This window comes from Plecotus auritus, assembly GCF_963455305.1.
Source record: "Plecotus auritus genome assembly, chromosome: 9".
Lineage (NCBI taxonomy): Eukaryota > Metazoa > Chordata > Mammalia > Chiroptera > Vespertilionidae > Plecotus > Plecotus auritus.
The window spans coordinates 54490618-54511263 of NC_137783.1; the positions used below are offsets into that span (position 1 = coordinate 54490618).

The following is a 20646-nucleotide window of genomic DNA, read 5'->3' on the forward strand; positions in this document are numbered from 1 at the left end:
GTTATTTAATAGTTGCCCACATGTCCCAGTGCTCTAGGTGCTGCACTAGATAGGAATGCAGCCGTTTAAAATGATTCCAACGTGGCTTATTTACAGTCTCAGTTATTTTGGTCATGGATGGGGAGGGAATAGACAATGGTAATAGGTATGCTCAATTATAGCTTATCATTTTAAAGCCATAATTATCCTCTTTTTTCATGTGACTCAACATTTCTAAATTTGATCATTTTATTTTTCGTGTTAGAATCCATTATTTTACTGGAGAGCTTGAGAGAGATATGACATGCAAATTGAATTTGTTCATGTGATATGCTAAGTATGTATTTGAGGAATCAGAACTGTGAACTCACAAATTAAGTAGGCATCCTTATTGTCTCTATTACACAAACTTTCATTACACAGACTAAATAAAGATTATCCCAAGAAAGGCCAGCGTAGCAGGGTAAATGGTGAAATAACTTGCTTGATGTTAATTAAGTGCCTTGTGGAATGATGGGAAATCTTCCTCTTGTAACATTAGAGAGAAAGGATGCATTGAGAGCCTGCTTTCACCCAGGCTTTGTGTGAGGCAAACATTTATATGTCGCCTCGTCTAACAGTTGCAACTAACTTAGAGAACAGTGGTCTGATCTTCATGATTTGCGAGGAAACTGTAGCCCCGAGGTGTGACATGCCCTTCTCCAGGCCACACAGCGCCTTTGTCGTAGATCCAGGAAATAAAGTTGGTGTATTCACACCATTGACAACATCAGTCTTCTAGCCTGAGAACAATACATACGTGGGAAATTAGAAGGAAAGGCAGCTGTGGATGATAAGATGAGAACTGTGAAAATTGTGCCTGAAAAAGGAATTCCCAGGAAACTAATTATATAATGGGAGTTGAAAGCTAGGGCCTGGGCCTGGTGCTCTCATGGGGACCATTCCAGAGCTCAGGCCTAGCCTGTGTTTTATGGAATTAAAGTAGTCCAGGATGAAAGGGAACCCCCTGTACCATGGGTTAATTTCAGACAAAAGAATCATCTGCTGTTGAACAAAAACCCCAGTGTTTGATTTCTCAGAACAATTGTTCTCTTTGTCACTTAATTTTACTTTCCATATAACACGGAAAATCAACCCATCCCAGGACCTCTGCATGTTCTTGAATTTCTGCTACACTTTGTGTTGCCACAGTACTAGTCAGATGTTAGGATAAATCACAATGCTTGGGGCGGGGTCATTAACAGCGCATTTCTGCTTTACTTCTCCATTTCTGATTTCTTCTCCCAAAGCATCTGGTGCCCAGTCTGTGCAGAGTAACCTTAAACTCAGGACCCCAATGACAATTTAAAACATACACTCTTTTTTTGTTAGTTACAAAATAGGCACTACTATGAACCAAGGTAATGGACAAACACATACTAGTATAAGCTTATATATAAAAGACAAATAGAAGTAGTTATATATGTTTTTAAGAAATATGTAGTCACAAATCATGGGTCTCCTAACCCCATGATTTTGATGAAAGTGATACTAAAGCAAGATTTTTCTTGCTGAAGTGCATGAGATGGTTTCTGGAAGGATAAGTTTGGGGATTTATCAAAGCAGCTAGAAGCTTTGGCAATAACAGTAGCAGGAGGTGGGTGTAAACCAGTGGGAGGTGCTGGGAAGGAGAAGACAGGGATGGCTAAGAGAAGAAAAATTAGAAAGAAAAAAAAATGGGCCTACAAGATAGATATAATCACAAAGTGACATTGAAGCTTGAATTGCTTAAAGGGTGGGCAGGAAGATACACCAGTTTGGGATTTTTGTCTCTGAATTCACAAAATCTGTGTACTCTGAAAGCGATTTGGGCATTTAAAAAGCTTTATTTCTGGTTCTGTGTTGAACATTTTTATCCTCCAAATCATTTTCTTCCAGTGGGATAAGATTATAGCCTTTAGCTAATGGTTTTCTCTCAGTTATGCTCTCTGCATTTATAAGCATTAATTTTGCTGAACTGATATAGTGATGTTCAAAATAACATTTGGCATAGTATTTTAGTCTGACCACTCAAATGTAACCTGTAATATTTCCTTCTTATACTGCATATATACATTCATGCACACAATACATACTTATATCTGTTTTCCAGGTTTTGCCTAAAATTGTACAAATTTCTTCTGTAAGTAGCCAAGGTGTATAATTTTACCTTCCCTCCCCCCAAAAAATTGATATAGCCCTTCTATTCCAATCAGAAATGTAAAGATTAATATTATCCACAAACCAAACATATAAAGCACCAAACAGTCTCCTGAACAAAGGTGGCCCAACTGTAGTAACTGTTATTATTTTTTAAGTGGTGACTGTATTAAAAATCTAGTTTAAGGTTAAAGTTGATTGGAAATGCTAATGAGTTGCATATAAGGAGTAAGAGAATAAAAGTGTCCAATGGACCCAGAGTTGTTTTTGTTTCTTCCTAGACAACTGGGTGAAACATTCTCCCAGGTGTCATGGCTGCCAGTCAGCCAAAATGGGATATCACACAGGCATTGGGTACATAAGTCTAGAACTCAGGGAAAAATAGGGACTAGAGATAAATTGAGAGCCTTCATATGGACATGTTTTGTAAAGCTAGGAGTATGGATGAACTCACCAAGGGAGTGTGTGTAGAAGAGCAAAGGAAGAACTGAACTTTGAGGTATGCCAGCTTGGGACCTCAGGAAGAAGAGGATCCAGCAATAGAGACAGGGAAGGTGCAGCCAATGAGCCATGAGAAAAATCAGGAAATGATGCCCTCGTTGCCAAGGGAGGGAAATGGTTCAAGAACAAAGGAGTGATCAATCATGACAGATTCTGTGGAGCAGTCAGGTAAATGAGAACTGAGAATTGCATGCTGGACATTTGACAAGAATGGCATCCACAACTGAAATAAGAACCTGACTGGAATGGGTACAAGAGAGAGGAGCTGGGGAAGTGAGCCAGGTGTACAGGCAACTCTCGGAAAGGATTTTGCATCAGCCTCTCACTGGATCAGGAGGGAAGATAGATACTTCCTTACTGAGGAAGTTAAGCTAGTTGGGTTGGTGGTGAGAGGTTAAGCAAAGTTGTTCAGCAATTAACTGAGAATGAGGTGTGTTGGGGATGTGAGAAGATAGGAAAAAGGTATGAAATAGTAATCCTAGAAAGTGGGAGAGTAAATTAACCAGAAAAATGCTGGGCTGAGAACTTACTTGAGGGCTGGCTGTGTTTATAAATTGAAAGTAAGAGTCTTTAGCACAGACCCACTGAACAGCTGCGAACCTGAGAACATCGATCCCCGAGTGGCACAAGCACAGGATTTCAGAGGAGCTCTATACTCTACCATGGAAAGGTCAGATTTCGCCTGGGAAAAGGTGAGGTCTCTGGTCCTGGCAGGAGAGAGAAAGGTGCGCACAGCGTGAGCTGGAGACCTGGGGAAGTCTGCGCCTAGGAAAATCCGTGGCTGTTGGGGCTGGCATGATCTGTGAATGTGGAAGGGGGTCCACAGAGCTGCTAACAGAAGGAAACTCTAAAAAGCAACCCATTTTGATCTGGGCGCAAAAGGACAGCCTAAAAATTTTAAAAGTGTGCTGGCTGCTTAGACCCAAGGGGAAAAAAGACTGCACAGACTTGCGTGCAGCCCTGGAGTTCGCACACTTACTCTGACTCTTTTTTTTTTTCCTCTTTAAATCCTTGCTTCTGATTACTAAGCCCAATACATAGGATCACCCATTTGGGGACACTCTAAGAGACTGCAGGGGAAAGTTGTTTTTCTGGAACCTGGGGATCAGAGTGGGGAATAACCATCAGAGAACCAGCTCTGGGGCAACCCACTCCACCAAACCGGTATTAAGTGCCACAGGGAAAACAAATCTAAACACTAGATAGAGAGGAACTATAGACCCAGAGGTCAATCTGGAAACACTGCCACCCAGGAGTTGAATCACAAATTGACTCCTGTGTAAAAACAAATAAAGGAAAATAAGAAATAGAAATGTATTGCCTGCTTAAAAATCAGGACTGGCTTACAACACTGAGGAGCAGTGGAACGCAGGGAACTTCAAAACTGTCCTGACTAGGAAACAGGCGTGCCAAACAGAACAGTAGAGGAAGTGGATGACCTTCACTACTGCACATTTTTATTTTTATTTTTTTCATTTTTTACTTAAACTATTTTTTTTCTTTTTTCCTCACTTGATTTTACCTTTTTAATTATTACATTTTTATTTTCAATCAGTATTATTACTACTACTATTTTACTTTTTTTTTAAAGTGTCATTTTATTTTCTCTTTATTTTACTTAGGGATTAGTGTTCTACATTCTATTTTCATCTTTATTTTAACATAATTTTACTCTATCTCAACTTTACCTTTATGCCAACACTCTCTTCCTCACTTTCCCCCTTTTGTTGTCCTGTTCGTCTTACCCTATTCCTGCTTTAGATTTTCCCTATTCCTTCTTTTTACCCCCTGTTAAAATTTCACCCTACTTATATATCTAATTTCCAATCCCCTGCTCCAAGTCCATACACACCTCTCTCTTCTCTTTCTTCACTATCCAGAAATTATTTTTCTCTCTGTCCTTTTGTTGTTGTTTGCTTCATTGTTGATTATATTGATTTTTTATGCTTGTTTGTGAGATTGTTTTGATTTTTCTTTTTGTTTTTTGAGTTGTGTTTGTTTTTTTCTTCTGTTTTCCCTCGCCTTGCTTGATATTAGTTGTTGTTTGTAGTTTGCCTTTACCTCCAGGTACTTGTTGGTGGCATTTGCTGGAATTAGTGGCTGTTCTATTGGAGTTTTCTCCCCATATATATAGTTTTTTCCCCTCTTCTTTCTTATTCTCTCTCTTTTCTCTCTTACTTTTTTTTCCTTTTACAATTTCATTTTTGCACTCTTTTTTCTTTTCTTTTTTTGTCTCTTCTTCTTTCTCTCCTATCCTCTAATTCACCTTTCTCTGGTGGTCACCTTTATTTGGGGTTATTAATATCATGAATACATTTGTGTGCAGTCCCTTGTGCATTGTACCTTGTTGTGTTGTATTTTGTGCCTTTAAATCAACGCAGGAGAGAGAGAACTACATAACCAGACACCCAGAGAAGAGAGATCATGGGGAGACAACAAAACAGCCCACATATGAAAGAAAAGCAGGCATCACCAGAAAAGGAAGTAAATGAAATGGAGGCAAGCATCCTATCAGAGAAAAAATTCAGAGAAATGGTCATAAGGTGGATGAAAAGAATGGAAGACAAATTCGACAATATGTGTAAGAACCAAGAGGAAATGAAGAACCAAGAAGAAATGTAAAATGACATCGCTGCTATAAAGAAATCAATAGAAAGCATCAAGAGTAGACTAGAAGAAGCAGAGGACTGCATCAGTGAGCTAGAAGACAAGGTAGGAAAAAATACCCAAATAGAGCAGCTTCTAGAAAAAAAAAATTAAAAAGCAGGAGGAGGGCCTAAGGGAACTTTGGGAAAACATGAAACAAAACAACATCCGCATAAGAGGGGTGCCAGAAGGAGAGGAAACTGAGCAAGGACTAGAAAACCTGTTTGATGAAATAATGACAGAAAACTTCCCTGATATAGGGAAAAAAAACCCACACAAATCCAAGAAGCTCACAGAGTCCCAAGCAAAATGAACCCCAAAAGACCAATGCCAGGGCACATTATAATTAAATTGACAAACACCAACGACAAAGTAAGAATCTTAAAAGTGGCCAGAGAGAGACAGAAAGTTACCTACAAAGGATCCCCCATCAGGCTAGTGACTGATTTCTCAACAGAAACACATTAGGCCAGAAGGGAATGGAATGAAATATACAAACTCATGCAAAGGAAGGATCTGAATCCAAGAATACTGTATCCAGCAAGGCTGTCAATCATAATTGAAGGTGAAATCAGGAGCTTCACAGAAAAAAAGGGACTAAGGGAGTTTATTACCACTAAACCAGTAATGCAAGAAATGATAAAGGGGCTGCTGTAAAAAAAACACACACACACACAAAAAAAAAACAAAACAAACAAACAAACAAAACAGAAATAGGAAGCGAAGAAGGAACACAGGGGTAAAGAATAAAATTGGCAACAAATAAGTACCTATCAATAATAACTTTAAATGTAAATGGATTAAATGCCCCAATCAAAGGACATAGGGTAACGGATTGGATAAGAAAACACGACCCATATATCTGCTGTCTACAAGAAACCCACCTCAGAAAAAAAGACGCACACAGACTGAGGGTGAAGGGATGGAAAAAGGTTTTTCAGGCGAATGGAAATTCAAAAAAAGCTGGGGTGGCAATACTTATATCTGACAAATTAAATCTCAAAGTGAAGGACATAAAAAGAGATAAGGGAAAGCCACTTCATAATACTAAAGGGAGCATTCCAACTAGAAGAAATAATTCTGGTAAACATATATGCACCCAATACAGGAGCACCCAAATACATAAAAAATCTCCTGGAAGATATCAAGGGAGAGATTGACAGCAATACAATCATAGTAGGAGACTTTAATACCCCACTATCACCATTGGACAAATCCTCTAAATAAAAAATCAGCAAAGAAACATCAATCATAAATGACTCACTAGACCAGATGGAATTAATTGACATCTTCAGAACATTTCACCCCAAAGCCACAGAATATACATTCTTCTCAAGTGCACTTGGGTCATTTTCAAAGATAGACCATATATTGGGTCACAGGCAAAGTCTCTTCAAATTCAAGAAGATAGAAATCATATCAAGCATCTTCTCAGATCACAGTGGCATAAAACTGGAAATCAACTACAATAAAAACAATCCAAAAAAATCAAACACATGGAGAATAAATAGCATGCTATTAAACAATGACTGGGTTACCAGAGAGATCAAAGAAGAAATAAAAAACATCATGGCAACAAATGACAATGAAAACACAACAATTAAAAATCTATGGGGCACAGGGAAAGCAGTCTTCAGAGGGAAGTTCATAGCTCTACAAGCCTACTGCAAAAAAACAAGAAACAATGGTAATAAATTACCTAACCCTACAACTCAAAGAGTTAGAAAGAGAGCAACAAGAAAAGCCCAGTGTAAGCAGAAGGAAGGAAATAATAAAGTTCAGAGTGGAGATAAACGACATAGAGACCAAAGAAACAATACAAAAGAAAAACAAAACCAAGAGCTGGTTCTTTGAAAGGATAAACAAGATTGATGAACCTCTAGCCAGGCTCACCAAGAAGCAAAGAGAGAGGACCCAAATAAACAAAATCAGAAATGAAAGAGGTGAAATAACAACAGACCCCACAGAAATACAAAGGATTGTTAAAAAATACTATGAACAACTCTATTCCAACAAACTGGACAACCTGGAGGAAATGGACATATTTCTAGAAAAATACAACCTTCCAAAACACAATCAGGAAGAATCTAAACACTTCAATAGGCCAATAACTATGGAAGAAATTGGAGCAGTCATCAAAAAGCTTCCAGCAAACAAAAGCCCAGGGTCAGATGGCTTCACAGGGGAGTTTTACCAAACATTCAAGGAAGAACTAAAACCTATCCTCCTCAGACTATTCCAAAAAATTCAAGAGGAAGGAACACTTCCAAGCTCCTTCTATGAAGCCAGCATCACCCTAATACCAAAACCAGATAAAGACAACACAATGAAAGAGAATTACAGGCCAATATCCCTCATGAACATAGATGCTAAAATCCTCAACAAAATTCTAGCAAATCGGATCCAGCAGTACATCAGAAAGATCATACACCATAACCAAGTAGGATTTATCCCAGAGATGCAAGGATGGTACAATATCCACAAATCAATAAACATGATACACCACATAAACAAATTGAGAGATAAAAATCACATAGTCATATCAATTAATACAGAGAAAGCATTTGACCAAATCCAACACCCTTTCTTGATAAAAACTCTCAGCAAGGTGGGAATAGAAGGATCATACCTCAACATAATAAAAGCCATATATGATAAAGCCACAGCCAACATCATACTCAATGAGCAAAAACTAAAACCATTTCACCTAAGAACAGGAACAAGACAGGGATGCCCACACTCACCACTCCTGTTCAACATAGTACTGGAAGTATTAGCCATTGCAATTAGACAAGAAGATGAAATAAAAGGCATCCAAATTGGAAAAGAAGAAGTAAATCTGTCCTTATTTGCAGATGACATGATATTGTACATAAAAAACCCGAAAGACTTCATCAAAAAACTAACAGACTTAATAAATGAATTCAGCAATGTAGCAGGATATAAAATTAACGCCAAGAAATCTATGGCATTTCTATACACCAATAGTGAACTTACAGAAAGAGAGACTAAAAAGCAATCCCATTTACCATCACACCAAAAAAATTAAGATACCTAGGAATAAACTTAACCAAGGAGGTGAAAGACCTATATGCGGAAAACTACAAGACACTGAAAAAAGAGATAGAGGAAGACATAAACAGATGGAAGAACATACCATGTTCATGGATTGGTAGAACCAACATCATTAAAATGTCCATACTACCCAAAGCAATCTATAGATTCAATGCACTCCCCATTAAAATACCAATGGCATATTTCACAGACCTAGAAAGAACTCTCCAAAATTTCATCTGGAATAAAAAAAGACCCCTCATAGCCACAGCAATCCTGAGAAAGAAGAACAAAGTAGGTGGAATCTCAATACCAGATTTCAAGCTGTATTACAAAGCCACTGTTCTCAAAACAGCCTGGTACTGGCACAAGAACAGACATATAGATCAATGGAATAGAATAGAGAACCCAGATATCGACCCAAACCACTATGCTCAATTAATATTTGACAAAGGAGGCGTGAACATACAATGGAGTCAAGACAGTCTCTTCAATAAATGGTGTTGGAAAAATTGGACAGATACATGCAAAAAAAAATGAAACTAGACCATCAACTTACACCATACACAAAAATAAACTCAAAATGGATAAAGAACTTAAACATAATATGGGAAACCATAAAAATGTTAGAGGAATTCACAGGCAGAGAAATCTCAGACATATGCCGAAGCAATTTCTTCACCGATACCACTCCTAGGGCAATGGAAACTAAAGAGAAAATAAACAAATGGGACTACATCAAAATAAAAAGCTTTTTCACAGCAAAAGAAACCATCAACAAAACAACAAGAAAGCCCACTGTATGGGAGAACATATTTGCAAATGTTATCACTGATAAAGGTTTAATCTCCAACATCTACAGGCAACTTATACAACTTAATAAAAGGAAGATAAATGATCCAATAAAAAAATGGGCAATGGACCTAAATAGAATCTTTTCAAAAGAAGACAGAAGGAAGGCCAAGAGACATATGAAAACATGCTCAAAGTCACTATTATCCTAGAGATGCAAATCAAAACGAGAATGTGGTACCATCTCACACCTGTCAGAATGGCAATCCTCAAATCAACAAACGACAAGTGCTGGCGAGGATGCGGAGAAATAAGAACCCTCATGCACTGCTGGTGGGAATGCAGACTGGTGCAGCCACTGTGGAGAATGGTATGGAGTTTCCTCAAAAAACTAAAAATGGAACTCCCATTTGACCCAGTAATCCCCCTTCTAGGAATATATCCCAAGAAACTAGAAACATCAATCAGAAAGGATATATGCACCCCTATGTTCATAGCAGCACAATTCACCATAGCTAAGATTTGAAAACAGCCTAAATGCTCATCAGCAGATGAGTGGATTAGAAAACCATGGTACATCCACACAATGGAATACTATGCTGCTATAAAAAAAGAAGGAATTCTTACCATTTGCAGCAGCATGTTTGGACCTGGAGAGCATTATGCTAAGTAAAATAAGCCAGACAATGAAAGAAAAATACCACATGACCTCACTCATTTATGGAAAATAAAGAACATTATAACCTGATGAATAAAAAGATAGATACAGAGGCAGTAAAGCACCAAACAGACTGTAATATTACAGCGGGAAGGCTGGTGAGTGTTGGGGAGGGGGGGAAATAGATCAACCAAAGGACTTGTATGCATGCATATAAGCACACCAATGGACACAAGACACTGGGGGGAGGGGTGAGATGAGGGCATGCGACAGGGGGTAGGGGAGGCTGGGGGAAGGTCAATGGGGAAAATAAAGGAGATCTATATACTACTATATGTAATACTTTAAGCAATAAAAAATATTTTTAAAGAAGAGTCTTTAGCGCAGTTGCTCGTTTTCATGTACATCTTGTTCAATGTTAAAATATGGAAGTGACTTTATGTATGGAAGTGACAGATTTATTTAAAACCAATTTGGTATTTTGACACTAGAGCAGGACAGGAAAAGAATATTGAAGTGGATTCATTTAAGGCTTAATAATGATGGACAATGAATTCTAAATCAGCAAAGGAGTGAGCATTGATTGTAGGCAATGCTAATGTGATATGGTCAGAGGCCAAGGACTGAGTAAGGTAGCAATGAAGATATTAGAGAAGAGGTCTTCTTACTACAAGGTAGTAACTAGACTGTAATGTAGTTTTGGAAGTGATATAGTAATTGGAAAGCTAGGAACTGAGGTATGAATATTTAAGATATAGGACATGAAAATTGGAGAGGAGTCGATTAACAAAGTAAGAAACAATTGTGGTGGTTGGTTGAGTACATGCATAATATCACCAATAATAATGATAATTTATTTCATGAGTTAATTTCAGGTATAAGTATCATTGGTGAATAGGGGAGGCTATCTGAAGATTGTAAATTACACAAGTAAGAAGGAGTCACTGGAGGTAAAGTTTTCGTTTTAGGGCATGGGGAAGAAAAGGACTCTGGAAGTGGTAATAAGGAGTGTGAAGCGTTCCTCTCTGAACTCCATGATGAGTGGTACATGATGTAGGAGGACTAGGTGGGGGCGGGGGAAACACAAGACAAAACATCATTTTATAAGGCTTTAGAGAAAAGTTCCTAGGGGGTGGTTGATTTTCTGTTCCAGGAAAGGAAGGGCTTATTCACAGCGCCGGAGTGTTTGGGGAATCTGGAAGATACAAGAGTCTGAGTCCCATCAGGGGATATTCAGAACCGTGTGTGCATGTTGGTCCTGGTGAATATAGTTGGCCTAGGACACTTGGGCTTCCTGCCAGGAATGAGGAAAACAGAGGGTTTAATGGGATTGGGTATATTGGTCTCTTCCCTGTGGTGGTACAAGGATAGGAGGGGGATAATATTTCTAAGTGTAACCCTGTTAGGGTAATGATCTCTTAGTCATTTGTTAAAGGTGAGGCAGAGATTGTTGGGAGGATGGGTGGGCAGTAACTTATTTTAACAGAAGCACATGGACACATGGAGCTCATTGACTTACATGGGGCCTAGAGCATTCAGAGTTCTTCTTCAGCAGGCCTACATTTGACCCCCATTTGAACTACAGTTGACTCATTCGAGCAGTGTTGACAATTTTGGAGGACCAGCCTAAATGAATGGTCAGGGTCAGGACTGAGATTCTGTTCTCTAATTAGTGGAGAGCTATTGCTCTCCCATCACTGGAGGTGCCTTCTTTTATAAGACTGATCTGGTATGTACAAATCACTCCTTGCAAATGGGATCACTTGGGATAATTGAGAATTCAGTACAATTTCCCACAACTGTGGGAGGGAGAGGGTCTGAGCTGGGTGAGGCAAGCAGGAGAGGGAGTTGTGCCAAGAACCTGGTACATCAGAGCTTGGCTCTGCAGGCAGTGAGCACACAGGAGCTAAGCTCAAGTGATTCAATGTCCCCACAAGGAGCTAGAGAACGAAGCACATTCTGGCTGGTGTGGCTCAGTGGTTGACCTATGAACCAGGAGGTCAGGGTTTGATTCCCGGTCAGGGCACATGCCCGGGTTGCAGGCTCGAACCCCAGTGGGGGGCTTGCAGAAGGCAGTCAATCAGTGATTCTCTCTCATTATTGATGTTTCTATCTCTCTCCCTCTCCCTTCCTCTCTGAAGTCAATAAATACATTAAGAGAGAGAGAGAGAGAGAAGCACAGGAAAGTGGGTACCTCATTTTCAAGCAATGGTAAAGGCAGATATGCTAAGCCCATGGATCGCAGGTTCTGGGCCCTGAAACCTTGTATTTCTCCTTAGTCCTGAACCCTGATTTTGTCTTAGGAACTTACTGTTCATATTGCCTCTGTACCGGAGTTTAGGGGAATGGTTCTTAAAGCTGGCTGCAGAGTAGAATCACCTGGAACATAAAAAATAAATATCCAGTTTTGATTCTAGAACAATTAAATCAGAATCTCTGGGGCCTTTGCATCAGGAATTTTCAAAAGTTTCCCAGATAATTCTTATGTGATAACTCTGGTAAGAGCTATATTCTCGGGCTCTGCTCTGCTCAAGCTCTTTGGTTTAACGAAGACACAGATGTGTGCATATGCACACACACAGACATGTAATTGTGTCCTTTCCTTGAACAAAGAATATATAGATTCAATACAATTCCTATCAAAATACAAATGGCATATTTCCTAGAACTAGAAAAAATGTTCCAAAATTTTGTATGGAATCACAGAAGACTCTGAATAGCCTCAGCAATCTTGAGAAAGAAGAACAAAGTTGGAAGAATCATGCTACCTGATAGCAAACTATACTATAAGGCCATAGTAATCAAAACAGAATGACACTGGCATAAAAACAGACATATAGGCCAATGGAACAGAATAGAGAACCCAGAAATAAACCCACATCTTTATGGTCAATATTTGACAAAGGAGGCAAGAACACACAATGGGGTAAAAATAATGTATTCAATAAATGGTGTTGGGAAAACTGAACAGATATATGCAAAAAATGAAACTAGACCACCTTCTTACACCATACACAAGAATAAACTCAAAATGGGTTAAAGATTTACATGATAGACTCAAAACCATAAAACTCCTAGAAGAAAACATAGGCAGTAAAATCTCAAACATTTCTCATAGTAATATTTTTTTGATATGTCTCCTTGGGCAAAGGAAACAAAAGAAAAAACAAACAAATGAGACTACATCAAACTGAAAAGGTTTTGCACAGCAAAGGAAATAAACAACAAAATAAAAAGACAATTTACTTAGTGGAAGAACATATTCACTAAAGATACATCTGATGGGGGGTTAATATCTAAAATCTCTATATAAAAAGAACTTGTACAACCTAACACCTAAAAAACAAACAATCCAATTAAAAAATGGGCAAAGGACCTGAATAGACACTTCTCCAAAGAGGACATATAGATGTCTCATAGACATATGAAGAGATACTCAGTGCCACTAATCATCAGGGAAATGCAAATTAAAACCACAAGGAGGTATCACTCGCACCTGTCAGAATGACTATCACCAATAAATAACAAAGAATTAGTGTTGGCAAGGATGTGCAGAAAGTGGAACCCCCGTGCACTGTTGGTGGAAATGCAGACTGGTGGAAAACAGTATGGAGTTTCCTCAAAAAAATTAAAATTTTTTTTGTGCAGAAAGTGGAACCCCCGTTCACTGTTGGTGGAAATGCAGACTGGTGGAAAACAGTATGGAGTTTCATTTTTAATTTTTTTGAGGAAACTCCATACTGTTTTCCACCAGTCTGCATTTCCACCAACAGTGAACGGGGGTTCCACTTTCTGCACATCCTTGCCAACACTAACTGCTTTATTTTTTATTTTTTATTGTTTTAAAATGATACTGCTTTATAACCCAGCAATTCCTTCTGGAAATTTGTCAGAAGAAACCAAGAAACTCTGATTCAAAAGAATATATGCAGCCCTATGTTCAGTGCAAGACTATTTATAATAGCTAAGATTTGGAAGCAGGCCAAGTGTCCATCAGTAGATGAGTGGAGGAAAATACTGTGGCCCATTTACACGGTGGAATAATAGTCAGCTGTAAAATGAAGGAAATCTTAAGTTTTGTGACACCACAGATGAACCTAGAAGGTGTTATGCTAAGTCATATAAGCCAGTCAGAGAAAGAAAAATACCATATGATTTCACTTCTTTGTAGCATATAATGGACAAAATAAACAAAATAGAAACAGATTCATAGATACAGAGAACAGACTAGCAACTATCCTGGGGACGGGGAGCTTGGGGGGTCTATATGAAATAGGTAAAGGGATTAAGCAAAAAAATCTTATATCCAGAGGCAACAGTATGGTGATTACCAGAGGAAAGGGGAGTGGAGACAAATAAAAGAGGGTAAAGCGGGGATGAATGGTGAGGGAAGACTAGACTTTGAGGGGTGAACGCACAAAGCAATATACAGAAAGAATTGTGCACTTGAAACCTATATATTTTATTAACCAATGGAACCCCAATAAATTCAATGAAAGTATTTTTTAAAATGAAAAATAAAAAGTTTGTGACTAGCGAGACCCAATCCAGGCATAGTACTGCAGCTAAGGGGGTTTGCAGAGAGCTGGGGTTGGCTGGATCCCACCCTTGCAGTACCTGAGGTGTGTAGACTGGAGCCCTGCAAGGTAAACCCCACATGCAGGCAGCCTCCTGCTGCTGCTCCTGCTCTGGCTGTCTTTCGCACTCTGCAGACACATTTCTCATAGCTGAGGAAGCCACAGACGCAGTGGCTATTATTGGTGCTTGTCAATTCAGAAATACACCAGGATTTGCCCAGCCTTTCAGTCTTCACCACTGACGCGTTAGTTTAATTGAATTAGTTCTGAGCTGGATGAGGTCGTTAAGTTTGTATTCTAAGGGAAACCTAGTAACAGCTCTGCACAGCGAGGGTGTGTGTGTACAGGCCGGTCCACATTTTCTGTGGACAGAAGGTGAGTTCTCTTGCTATTGTCAGAGTGGGCAGCACATCCTCCCACGGAAAGTCATCTGAGATGACACTAACCGGAGGGACACTTGTCTCCTAAGACGTGTTTGAGAAATGTACCAGCAGATCGGCTGCATGCTCAGAGAAAGGGGCAGCACGTGTTCTACTTGTAAATGCAGCTTTTGGAACAAAGATGTATTGGCAGCCAAAACCGTGATACAGTATCAGTCAGTTCTGTGTGTTTTGTGTGTTAATGGCTATTCTAAGGGGAACCAATTTTGAAGGAACTCTCCCTACTACTCACTGCTTTCTCCCTGAGCTCATGGAATGGAGAATGAAAAGTGGATATGAAACCAATCCCCTTTCCCTCCTGGAGTAAACCCCCATTCCATCTCTGTAGTAACACCATCGTTTTACATGGCACTGCTATCATTCTCAGTTTTTAGATGAGGAACTCGAGGCTGTGAAATATCTTGCTCATGTCATTGCTTTTATCAGATAGCACATAGGACTTAGAGGCCAGAGTGGCTGGTCGGGAGCTTCCCTGTTTCCTTCTGACCCTGCATCCTGCAACAAGAAGAGCTGTTCTTGCCCTGGTGAAACCGATGACCTTACATTTCAAAACCATTCCTCCCCACACCCCGCCATTCTGAAATACTCATGTTCCCTTGCAGAGTACCACTATGTGAAAATCACTTACGTTGACTCTATTGTCCTTTCCTTTGTAGATTTTATCAAGCTCCTTTCCTGGATTCTGGATGTATTACCTAAACAATAGGTCCCAGACATATTGAGCAACTGTAAAATTATATTGCAAGAATGTGTCAGTTTTAATCTCAGAGTATACATTCCCCTTTTCCACATTTTAGAGTCATTGAACCAAAGACCCTAGAAAGCTACAAAGCTTAGTTATGTTTTCACTTCTTTTCTGTCTAGCAAAGCTAGACTACTGGAACCACGGGCTGACTTTAGTGTTTCTTTTCAGTGGTGGGATGAGAAATGATAAATGACAATTCTATACCCCGACCTTCTCAGAGGAAGATGACCAATGTCATATTCAGGGGTGACCCTGCTTTATATTTTTTGTGAATGGCACCCATGTGGCTGTACAACCAGTAGCCCTTCGCGCATTAACACACCTTTATTTGCCCTGTGTCACCATCTCCCTATCAATTCTTAGCCTTCACTGCTAAACTTCTCATAAGCATTATTCATATTTGCCTTGGATAGTATTTCCTTCAATGCACCTTCATGACAATCCTTAAAAACAATTCTCTCCCTCTACATTTTTGATACTGTTTTCTCTAAGAAATTCAGTGAATAAATTCACAAGTTCAATAATCCTTTCTTGGATTGACTTTGGGGCTAGTCACTGTTTTATCACCTCTTTCTTCCATAAATTATCTTCTCCCTTAATTTTTCAGTTTCACTTTAGCTTGTAATAGGAGGTGGTTATCTAAGGGCGTGCAGGAAAAGAAAACAGTGTTCTTCCTTTGGGCCTTTTCAGCGAACCCGCTATGTGCATACACAGCTCATCTTCACCTCCAGCCTCCCTCTCTCAGGCCCTGGCCTTTCACACCCACTACTTAAGTACTCACTGATCATCCTCGGCTGAACAGGGAGGATGGCGAGCTCATGGTCTCCTCTCAAAAACTGTTTCTATGTTCAACTCTCTATTTGAAGTCTGTCTAGACTCTGTCATCCAGGCATCATACCTCAGCTTAAGTCACTGTAAAATGTATATAGTAGTCAATGGTGGCCATCAATTTGCAATTAATGGATGTATCAAATGAACATGCTGTACATCTTAAACTTACACAATGCTGTGTATTAATTACCTATAATAACAAAAGCATAATATGCTAATTAGACTGGACAGCGGGGCAACCTTCCATACAAAGCCAAGCTGCTAAGGCTGAGTCCCTTGCACAAATTTCGTGCATCGGGCCTCTAGTATCTCAATAAATCTGGGAAGAAAGTAAGAAGAAATAAAATATGTATAGCCCTAGTTGGTTTGGCTCAGTGGATAGAGTGTCGGCCTGTGGACTGAAAGGGTCCCAGGTTGGATTCTGGTCAAGGGCATATGCCTGGGTTGCAGTCTTGATCCCCAGTGGGGGGCATGCAGGAGGCAGCCAATTAATGATTCTCTCTCATCATTGATATCTCTGTCTCTCTCTCCCTCTCCACTGAAATCAATAAAAATATGCATAGTGCTTTAGTATATTGCTTCTCAAACTTAAGTAAGATCCGAACCAGATGTGTGAAAGCCCTTGGTAGGTACACAGGCCCCACTCTTGGAGTTTCTGACCCAGCAGGTCTGTGGTGGGGCCTGAAAATTTTCATTTCTAATGGGGTCCCAGGTTCTGCTGCTGCTGCTGCTGCTGCCCCTAGGCCCTGGGTTAGTGCATGAGTCTGCAGCCAGATTGGTTCAATGTCAATCATTTCTCAATCACATGCCTTACTCCTGGAGAATGTACCTGCTCTGTAAAGTGGGGTTACTCCTTAGAATTGCTGCAAAATTTTGTTAATACTGTAAGCAAAACGCCTACACCAGTTTTGGTCAGACTCTTACAAACTGAGCTATGATTGCACAACTTCCACTCTCCTTTTCCTTTTCCTCACTCTCTGTGACTGATCCCTTCTATGTCCTGACACACCTGGGTTTGGGACACATGCTTTGTCTCTTCATTATGGCATTGCTGGGATCCAGTGAACAATCACATTATCGTTCTCCTGACTCAAACCTTCACCACTTATCTGACTGGGACTGTCTCCGTGTCTCCATTTCTGCCTCACTAAGCTCTATCCTGTTGGCAGGTTCTACCTTAATCTCTTTAGAACCACCATTCCAAATAGGCCTCGTCTTGGCACAGCGGGCACATTTTCAGTATATCAACAAGATAGGTAGGACCTTCTTTGGCACTCACTACTCTACACACAGCAGCGATGACACAAAGTCTGTTTTCCTAAAAACAGCTCTTTCCTGATTCACTGCTGTCTTCTAGAATGTTCACTCATCATGAAATATCCTTTCCCTCATTATCACAAAGCTGAATCCAATTCATTCTTCGAAGATGGGTTAACTTTTATCTCCCCATCCACAGGTATAGCAAATGGTGTCACTTCTCATGACAATGCTAGCTGATGGGTGGTGGCTTCTTAGGGAGATTACAAGGATTCTGAGACCAGAGCTACCTGGGTTCAATCAGAAACGGTGTCATGATCAGTGAGTGAGATCTGCCATGGTCCAGGTTAGTGCATGGAAGCATCTGCACTGTGCATTGCCTTCCCCACCAGGCAGCGTACTTCACCCTGCACGAGTTCAAAACATTTTTCCAAATTCAAAAATAAATAGCATATCCTGAAATATCAATTTTAGCTTAATTCCTGTTATGATAGTCAATTTTCCCTTCTTCATTCCAAGCGGAAACCCAAGCTTGCCTGAGAGAATGACATCGCCAGGCAGAAAATGAGGACAGGAGTGAAAACATGCTTCTCCATGTTCACTTGAGAAAGTAACATCTGAATGGGGGGAATGGGCTGGTTTGCACTGAGGGCTGCAAGCTTGTGGGTTTGTTCCAAGGGAACAGAGGAAAGGCAGAGGGGGGATTCTCTCATGTGACCAAGAACAACGCAGGGTCTTGCAGGGATCTGCTCATAGAAGATCTTGTACCTGGAGAACGTGGTGGAATATATGCAAAGCACTTAAGTTATACTTACATTCCAGGTCCACTACCTACCAGCTGTGCAATTTGGACAGCAAATTAACCTTTCTGACCTTCAACTTTACTTAACACACACACACACACACACACACACACACAAAACAACAACACAGGGATCGCAATGCTACTTCTGAGGACTGTTGTAGAAATTAAAGCAAAATGTGTACATTGAAGACTTTGTATAATATTTTGCTTTGTATAATATTTTGTTCTTATAAAATTTATGGAAAAGCAATCAAGAAAACCTCTTTAACGCTGTTAAAGCTCCTTTGTCTCTTGTCCCTTGCCTCTATTCTCACTATTACTTGTAAGCATGTAGATGATAAAATGACCTCTTGGCTAAATGTTACATAACACCATGACTGCTAACTAATTAACGCTAATTGATTGGAGTCATGTAAGCAATGCTGCTGATATATTGTTGTTCCCCACCAACCAGCGCGCACCGGTGCTGTGAGGATGGAGCTTCAGCGCTCTATTACAGTTACTGTATCCCACTTAACAGAGGAGTCCTGTGGATGCTATTCAGAACTTATTACCTTTCTCAGGACAGTCATTCTCTTAGATTAACATCATTTATACTTCAGTTATTTGGGGTTATCTTATTCCTCTCCTGACAATGTTATTAAATGCTTTGGAATACATGTCATTTAGAAATGCAGTGATTTATTAATTAAGTAAATATTTTGGGCATTTTCTGGAGCCAAGGTCTGTTCTAGATACCAGAGCCACAATAGTGTACAAAGGAGGTAAACCCGCCAATCCTGTGGAGGTAATCTTCTGGGGAGGGAAGTCAGACAATCAGCAATTGAGCAAGCAAGCAAGCAAGCAGCCATGCTGTACTTTTAGATGTCGCCATTTTCTACAAAGAAAATAAAGTGATAAAGCGGAGGTGATCAGGGTGAAGTGTGAGTGACCATTTTTGGATTGTGGGGCAAGCTGTGACCACATTTGAACTCATCTTCGAATGATAATGAAGAATGAAGCACATACAAATATGGGTTCCAGGTCCTCGAAGTGGAGAGAAAAGCAAGTAATTCAACTCCCATGAGGACAGAAAGAAGGGCCCCGCAGTGGGTGTCGAGTACTTGGAAGAATGTCGGGAAAAGGTGCTGGTGAGCTGGCAGGGCCACCATGGGGGCTGCTGCAGATGGGGTGAGGAGGGAATGTATTTGATGCAGTGCGAGGTGGATGGACCATTATAAAAGTGGTCCTGAGAGAAGGACCTCATTTTGTAGTTGCATGTGAACATTGAATGCTTGTAGATCTAACCATCCAACGAATTTGGTGCTTTAATATACAATGTTGACAAGGTGAAGAATCACTTGTGATTTATATGCTTTCTAGATTCAGATTTCTGTTGTTTTTTAAAAAACAAAACACAGGATTTACCTTTTTCTATTGTTTTGTTTTTAAATTCAAAATCCTTTGAGTTGGCTTTCAATGTATCCTTTTATCTTGATAATCATTTTCAACATGCCTTGATCTTCTACATTCTTCCTTCCTTTCTTCCTTTCTTTCTTTCTCTCCCTCAATGTGATACTGTGTCCTCTTTCTATTTCTGTCTTTTGTGAATCTTAGAAGAAATTAACATAGAGTTTTGGATACATTGCCTCTGTTGTCCTTGGCTTACCTTGGTTTTCCTTTAGAAGGTCTGCTATGACCCTAACACTGTTGCCTGGTTAATGTTATGAGTTAGTTGTTGGAGTGTTTGGGGAAAGCAGTGTAGGGGTCTGCATGTATCATCTGGTGAAGATTCTAATGATTTCACCTTTGCCTCTTGTTCCCCCCACCCAATTTTTAAGTTGGAGTTGTCTTTTAATTTCTTTCAAAGACTCTGAAATTCTTTTTTATTTCAAATTGATGTTTCCCACTCTGGAGCAATGTTCCATCCTTCATCACATTCTTATAGCTCTGTATTTTATGCGATTATATATTACTCTTCATTGTTCGAAATTGTTACACCTTAATGTTGACTTTTTGATCTCCATCTACACACATTACAGGCATTTACTGCTCTCTGCTCTGCTGCTTACTCATAGGCTAGAACTTTTCCCCAGCGAGAGAAATTCTTGTACAGAATAGACACAGGTGTCGAGTCAGCCATGCCAGGGAAGTGCATGAATGGTGTTTTATGTTCACCTTTGGCCTTCTTTCACAAAGCTGTA

At 39.8% G+C, this 20646-nt stretch overlaps 1 protein-coding gene across 4 annotated transcripts in view; it reads left to right on the top strand.

Moving 5' to 3' along the window:
• The window catches only part of NRG3 (neuregulin 3), a 1127062-nt gene that overhangs the window by 405111 nt on the left and 701305 nt on the right, over positions 1–20646 (top strand). The window lies entirely within an intron of this gene.